Raw genomic sequence first — 6866 nt, forward strand, 5'->3', positions numbered from 1 at the left:
AGAGTTGGAGTAGTGAAGAAGGCATTTGGTATGCTTTCCTGTATTAGTCAGTGCATTGATTATAGTATTTGGAGGTAATGTAGTGGCTGTACAGGATATTGATTAGGCCACTTTTGGAATATTGAGTTCACTTCTGGTCTCCTTCCTGTTGGAAGGATGTTGTGAAACTTGGAAGGGTTCAGAAAATATTTACAAGGATGTTGTCAGGGTTGGAGTATTTGAGTGAGAAGGGAGGCTGTATAGGCTGGGGCTGCTTTGCCTGGAGCGTTGGAGTTTGAAGGGTGACATTATACAGGTTTGTAAAATCATGAGGGATATGGATAGGATCAATAGACAAAGACTTTTCCGTGGTGCGAGTGAGTCCAGAACCAGAATGAATAGTTTTAGTTTAGAGCAGAAGGATATAAAAGGGACCTAAGGGTCAACTATTTCACGCAGTGGGTCGTGCATCTATGGAATGAGCTGCCAGAGGAAGTGGTGAAGGCTGGTACAGTTACAGCAGTTTAGACGATTCTCGAATTGGTTTATGAATAGGAAGGGTTTGGATGGATACAGGACAAGTGCTGGCAAGTGGTACTACATTATGTTCGGATATCATGTTGACATTGACTAATTGGACCAAAGACCTTGATTCCGGGTTGTCCATCTCTATGACTCTATGCTTGAATAAACCATATTTTATTCTCATTGTTATGTACTTAGATTGCTGGCTATTCTTCATGCTTTTGAATGTCTACTAGTTTTCCTCCATTTGCTAGAGAGAGAAAGAGAGAGAGAGAGAGAGAGGGGGCGGGGGTATCATTGCTTGTTTGAGGATTGGACAAGTAGTTGAGTAATTGGTTCCTAGTTTTAAGGTGTAATTGGTAAGATTCGCTGTAGCAGGACAATTTGGAATCATAGAAAGCTTCCTTTGCAATGTGTGGGATAATCAAGGACACTTCCAGTGTCCATGGTGAACTTTGATGCAGGAAATGAGGAAATGTGGTCAAGTGAAGCTCCTTAATACATGCAACCTTTGCAGCTGCTGGTGAAATTATTATGGAGCATCATTGGTATCACGTTTCGGAAGCTTGTCACATTCCAAGTAAAGGTTACACAGGCAGAAAAGGGTTATGTATCCACCAGGAAGATGAACCAGACTGAGCTGATTGTGGAAATGTCTCCTGTGGCCAAACTCTTCGCAAATACTACACTATTTTGGAAAATGTTTTGGGGTGGTGTTTGGCCTCTGAGGCGAAAGCTCTCAGACTATTTGTGGCACCATGGTTGATTCTATTGTATGGCAGATGAGAAAAAAAAACTGTCAGAGAGTTTTGTTGAGAGCGGACTGTATTGTAAGAGGAACAGAAAGACAGTCTGCGATTGCCTTCCCGGTGCTGAGATCAGGATGTCTCAGAGCAGCTGTTGTGCCTTCTAGAGGGAAACCGTGAACAGGCAGCAGTGGTCGTACATGTCAGTATGAATGCCATGATTAGAAAAATGAAATACGCTTCTCCAGCACAAATTTACAGGGGAGGGTACTGGATGAAAGGGGGAGAATATGGTGTTTGGAGCCTTGGGACGACATTCCATGTTACCTGCTACAGAATACAGGAAGAGAAAGATAAGTCAGATGTGTGAAAGTGATGGTGTTGGAGTGAAGGATTTCAATTTCTGGGTCATTGAGGCAAGTTTGCATTTGGTCGAACCCGCAGAAGCTGGACAGGTTTCACATGGACCAAAATAAAGATAGAACAAAGAACAGTACAACACGTGAACAGGCTCTGTGGGTTTACCAATTCTGCATTGACACATGAACATCCTTTTAAAGCACAAAAATCTTTTTGCTTCTATTCCACGACACTTTATGCTTCTGTCAATATACCTCTTTAACGTTGCCATTATGAAGCACATCCTTGAGCATTTAACACTCGGTTTAAAATAAAGCTTGCCTCTCAAATCTCCATTAAGCTTTTCCCTTTTTACTTAAAACGCATGTTCCCTCGTGATTACATTTTATCCTGGGAAAAAGACTGCAGATCCATTGGATCCATGCCTATGATAATTTTGCCAAATTTTACAATCACTCCTCAGCCTCCGACTTCCAAATGAAAACAAATTAGGTTAGTGTAATTCGATTTTTCCACATAGTTATTGTCCTCTATAGTAGGTAAATTCTGGTTAACCTTTTCTCTACCTTCTCCAAAGCCGCCACATCCTTCTGTTTGTGTGGCCTAACTAATATTTTTTACCGACACACTGTGACTTGTTGCTTTTTGTACTTTATGAAGGCTAGCATTCATACGCTTTCTTGACCACCTTGTCCCAACAAAGCTAAATGGCCAACTTGTGTTCCCATTTTAAGGAACGAGAAACATATTTTATATTTAATGCTACAAGAAGTACCACCATTTACTGCACGTTTCGCTCCTGTATTCGATCTTTAAAATACAAGACCTCACATTTGTCTGGATTAAATTACTACTGTTATTGCTCTACCCAAGTCTCCTGCTGTCGTACAAACAAATAGCTTCAATATTCACTCTGGAATGTTTGCTCCTGCTGTTGTGAAGGACTCAAACAGATCTAGCAGAGGAATGGACTATAGAGGATATTTAAAATCAGGAGCATGGTCCTGTCTGATAACCAATAAATGTTCGGACAATCCAAGAGGTGGGCAAGACATGGGTGGGATAAGGCACATGAGAGATCCAGGAAGCTAATTTGCAACTATTTTAATAGAAGAAGATGACATACTCCTGGGCTTGTCTTTAGTGCTTTCATGCTAGCTTCGGTATTACTACTTCGTTAGAGGTGTTCCGACTGAAGACAAATATGCCCCTTGAGTTATGAAAACATTTCACAACACAGAATTGTATGAATAAACAAAATTTACACTACCACATGTTAGCAGGTACAGTGAAAGCAGACCAACCATGATGTTAATAAGTAAGGTAAAAGTTCGGGAGAAAGAGGCAATACGTTTTCTGATTGAAGTTAGATTTTGTGCCGACATGTTTAAATGTCCGTTTGGCTGGAGGAGAAGAAACAAAAATGAGATTTCTAGCGAGGCCAGAATTGAAGTAGAATAGACTCCTTGAATATCTGATGGGTACTTTAGATGGAATGGCAAGCTATTCATAAAATATTTCATGAATTTGCAGAATTATGTATGATTTACGAGCTTTTGAAGTTCATGGAGTGATAAAGGATGACAGGGAATTGCTGAATTGAAAACAAAAGCAAGACAATTGAGGAGTTGAAAGGAAAGGTGAAAATTGACACCATTTTCTGGATGGGGAAAATACTGCCAGCAAGTTTATTAATGAACACAATTTGGTTGGTGGGCTTCACTTACTCAGTCGCAGAATCATAAAGCTGTACAGCATGGAAACAGACTCTTCAGTGTAACGGGTCCATGCTGACCAGATATCCTGAATTAAACTTGCCTTATTTTCCAGCATTGGCCCAATGACACTCTAAACCCGACGGAGCTATATACCCATCCAGAGGACCTTCAAATTTTGTAATTCCAATACCTTCCACCACTTCCTCTGGCAGCTCATTCCATGCACACACTACCATCTGTGTGAAAACATTGCGCCTCAGGTCCCTTTCAAATCTTTCCCCTCTCAGCTCAACCTATGCCTCGTAGCTTTGTATTCACCCCATCCTAGGAAAACGTTCTTGGATATTTACCCTACTTATGACCCTCATGATTTCACAAGCTTCTACAATGTTACCCCTTCAGCCTCCAAAGTTTCATACAAAATGGACCTAGCCTACTCAACTTCGCCCTATGGCTTCTATCTTCCAACGCTGGCAAAATCCTTGTCAGTCTTTTCTGAACCATTTCAGAGTTCACAACATCCCTCATATGGAGGGACCAGAATTGAATGCAGTATCCAAAAAGTAGCCTTACCAATTTCCGAGCCAAGCAAATCATGATCTCCCAACTCCTATACTCAATGCAACAAGCAATAAAGGCGACCATACTATTCACCATGTTGATTATCCTGTCTACTGGCAATTCGACTTCCAAGGAACTATGAAGCTGGATTCCTTTCCCCAGCTCCAACACTACCATTTATTTCTCAGTCCCCTTGGCCCACAGGCCTCACTCCTGATGAAAGACCTATACTCGAAACTTCGATTCTTCTGCTCCTCAGATGCTGCCTGACAGGCTGTGCTTTTTCAGTGGTACATTTTTGATCCCTCGCATCTGCAGTCCTTACTTTCTCAGAGTTCATTATATCCTTACCGAAAAGCACTTTCCAAGGATGCCTACTTTGAAGAAGTTCTCCTCCCTTGACAAGATCTCAGAGAGTCTTTTTCACATTGCATCCCACAGGTCATGGCCTTGACTCTGAAGCTCTTCAGCCACTTTCTGAAGCAGACTCGCTACCACAACAACATCTCTTTCCTCACAGCTCGCCTACAGAACCGACTGATCCTATAGGGACCCCAGATCGCATTCAGACCATTGCAATTTGGACCTGATCAGGACAACCAAAACCGACAACAAATCCAAAGTCTCCAGAAACGGTTCTCCTTCCGGAAAATTGTAAATGAGAGTATGAGAACACTTAAGTAGAGATTTAACAAATAGGAACTATTTGCTCGTGTCCCTCACAGAAATGCATCTACTGTTCTTGGTTGATCTGGATTACATATTTTCCAGGAACACGAACATGCAGATTATTCTTTGCTATGTTTTATAGTTGCTGCCAAGAAAAAAAAAATCTTATATGCATGAAACATCTACAAATGACAGTAAAGAGATAGAACAGACTTTTCTGCTTTGGTTATGAAAGCAGAACTTCTAACAGATAATGTACCTTTAGCGCCGCTGCAAATTCGACTTGAAAATCTTGGCACATGTGTCAACATTGGGAGAGTTGCCCTACAGTCTTCTTAAGGAACAGCCAGAGCTCTTCATACTCAGAGAATCATGCTGGTACATATACATTCCGAATCATCACCATCACTAACATTGGTTATATCCTGTCACCGCACAGCATAAATTCAGCAGAGATGGAAGTCTCTTGTTTTTGTAGTCTGTGGGAGTTGCCCTGAGAATCAACGTTTTTTTCTTCTTTTATTCGCTTGTGAGACGTGCACATGTCTGGTATTACAGCACTTATTGCACACCACTAGTTGACATTGTGAAGGTAGTGGTAAGCTGCCTTTTCCAACTACTTCACTCCATGTGTTGTAGGTAGACACACAATAGAATTGGAGGATGAGTCCAGAGATACTGAAGGCTCGATAAAATGTTTCCATGTCAGGATGGTTGTGGATTTGAAAGCAGCTTTCTAAGGATCGTTAGTGAAATTATGTTCTGTTATATTACATAGTACACGTTACTGCTATGAAGCATTGAGCGTGGAGAGAGTGGATGTTTGTGGATGCAATACCAGTCAAGATCGTTGCTTTGTTCTGGATGATGTCAAGCTTCTCGATAGCTTCTCTTTGTTGTTGGAAATGCAATCCTCCACGTAAGAAAAGCTTCCTCCATCGAGCCCTGTAGATATTTGGCAGGTATTGGACAGTCAGGAGGGAATTTACTCATTGCAGCATTTCTATCTTATGGCTTGCTGTTGTAGCTAGTGTATTTAAATGGCGACTTCAGCTGATGCCTGGTCAATCCAGATTGTCTCTGGAATGTCGCCTGGAATCGAACCAAAGGCTGGAATCGAACCTGGAACGCTGGAGCTGTGAGACAGCAGTACGAATCACTGAATCACCATGCCACTCGCTCGCAGTCTTCTGTGCATTTTGTGGAGTTGCAGCATGACATTACAGCTCTCGAACTCAATAAAACCTAACACAATGTACGCCTTCTAAACAGCACTATCAAACTGGATGGCAACTTTCAGGAATCTATGTAAATGGACACCAAGATTCCACCGCACATACACACTACCAAGAATCTTTCCATTGATCGAGTATTCTGCCTTCCTTTTATTCTTCCCAACGTGAATCACCTCACATTTAGCTGCGTTGAACTCCATTTACCACCTATCAGCCCAATTCTGCCGATTATTCAAATCATCTTGCAATCTGCAACATTCTTCCACACTGTCCACCATTCCACCGACTTTAGTGTCATCATGCTAACGCATTCCCCTTATACCTGCGTCTAAGTCATCTGTGAAAATGACAAAGAGCCGTGGTGTGTAATGGAAAATTATCCATTTACTGTGAAATCAATTATCCATTTACTGTGAAATTTGAAAGAGAACGCTTTTATTTAACTTAATGCTGTGTAAGCTAAACAATACCTTGTTGCAAGCCTGTAGTCAGCTAATCTCTGTTTGAATGCTGTAAACATTCAACTCGACCTTGCAATACTCGAACTCAGTGAAAGCTAAAGAACTATTATGTCTAAGACCAGCAAGTGTCTGTACCATGCTAAGGCACTCCTTTACATTAAGGCATCTAGTATTTGTGTACTGGAGTCACTTCTGCAGAATTAAAAATAAAGGTCCTATCTTTGATCTTGCTAATAGTTGAGTCAAGTCGATTTAATTTCCACGACATGTGCAAAATTGTTGTTTGCTCGATGAGTATAAATCCTATCTCTTATAATCCTTTCCAAATTTGTTCCTACAACGGACGGAAGGCTCACTGGTCTATAATTACCTGGGTCATCTCTACTGCCCTTCTGGAGCAAGGGCACAACATCTGCATTACTCCGTACTCTGGCACTAAACCTATATAAAATGACGTCTCAAAGATCAAAGCTAAAACTCCAATTCCTCCCTAGCTTCCCAGGGAATCTTCGGATAAATCCTATCAGGACCACGGGACTTGTCTACTTTTGTTCCTGACAGAATTATGTATTAGGCAAAACTTTCAAAAGCTGTTTGGGGGCAGATGTTCGT

Source organism: Chiloscyllium punctatum, chromosome 28, assembly GCF_047496795.1.
Source record: "Chiloscyllium punctatum isolate Juve2018m chromosome 28, sChiPun1.3, whole genome shotgun sequence".
Taxonomy (NCBI): Eukaryota; Metazoa; Chordata; class Chondrichthyes; order Orectolobiformes; family Hemiscylliidae; genus Chiloscyllium; species Chiloscyllium punctatum.